A 1,258-nucleotide genomic window follows, 5' to 3' on the forward strand; every position below is an offset into this window, starting at 1 on the left:
AAGAAACCATAGCCAAAATCGCTTCAGGTAGATAATAGAGTCCTGTCGTCGATAAAAAAGAAACCCGACGGGTGCGTTGCAGGATGACAATGTTTTGGCCTGGTATCGGCCACTTGAAGCACGTTTATTCATACAGCATAGCCTGGTTACAAGCCTGGTGCCGACATAACCATAGATGAGCACCTATTCCCCACCAAGGCCCAGTGCAGATTTCTTCAGTACATGGGGAATAAGCCTGATAAATTTGGCATCAAATTTTGGCTGGCTGCTGATGTCCGTTCGAAATACATGCTGAACGGGGCTCTGTTTCTGGGTAAAGAAGAGGCACGGAGCAGAGGTCAGCTCGTGGGAGAGAGTGTGGTGCTGAAACTGGCGGAGCCATTCTTGGGTAAGGGAAGAAATATTACAACGGATAATTTCTTCACTTCACTGAAACTGGCCACCGCCTTACAGGCCAAGAAGACTAGCCTGGTTGGCACTATGGGAAAAAGTAAGCGCGAGTTGCCCCCCTCCGCAAAAAAGAGCAAGCGGAGTTGTATAACACAAAAGTGCTAAAATGTGGCGGATGCGACGCTCACGATATACCAGGGAAAGCCGGAGGAAGAATGTGTGCATTTTGAGCTCCGTGCACACAAGCGTGGGCATCACCGATGGCCGGACCGGCAAAGCCGGAGTCTGTGACCTATTACAACAACACCAAGTATAAGGTGGATGTCCTAGATCAGATGGCACGGGCATACTCTGTGAAAGGCGGTACGCGTAGATGGCCAGTGGCTGTATTTTACAACATCCCTCACCTTGCTGGATCAATGCCCACATCCTCTTCAACGGAGTGCACCAGCAGCAAAATTGCCCGGAGGTGAAGTTGAGGAAGTTCTGGCAGAGGAGCTGAGAGCGGAGTTCATGGAGGGAAAAAGGGCAGCATCGCAGTTGACACAAGGTCCCAACCAAAAGCAAAATCAACCCCCGCAACTGACACCAAAACGGAGTGCCAGGTGCGGAGAATCTCCAAACAAAATAAAACGCACAACACCTGCTGCAAATGCCACAAACCCGTTGTGTGGAAATTGTGCGAGAAGACGAAGTTATTGTGTTGACTGTGAATCTACATAGACGCCGAGCACGAGAGATATTTTATTACTAAAGAAGGTTGTGCGGTAATTGTTTTAATGGTTCCAAACGTCGTTCGTGACTCTTTTTAATTTAGAGCTCTGTTTCCAGCTTATTTCGTGTTATAATGTATCATAAATGTTGGTAC

General features: G+C 48.1%; 1 pseudogene; it reads left to right on the plus strand.

The window, feature by feature from the left end:
• The first annotated feature begins 222 nt into the window (after positions 1-222).
• Positions 223-892, plus strand: LOC109086328 (annotated as a pseudogene).
• Positions 893-1,258: the final 366 nt, after the last annotated feature.

This window comes from Cyprinus carpio, chromosome B2, assembly GCF_018340385.1.
Source record: "Cyprinus carpio isolate SPL01 chromosome B2, ASM1834038v1, whole genome shotgun sequence".
Taxonomy (NCBI): Eukaryota; Metazoa; Chordata; class Actinopteri; order Cypriniformes; family Cyprinidae; genus Cyprinus; species Cyprinus carpio.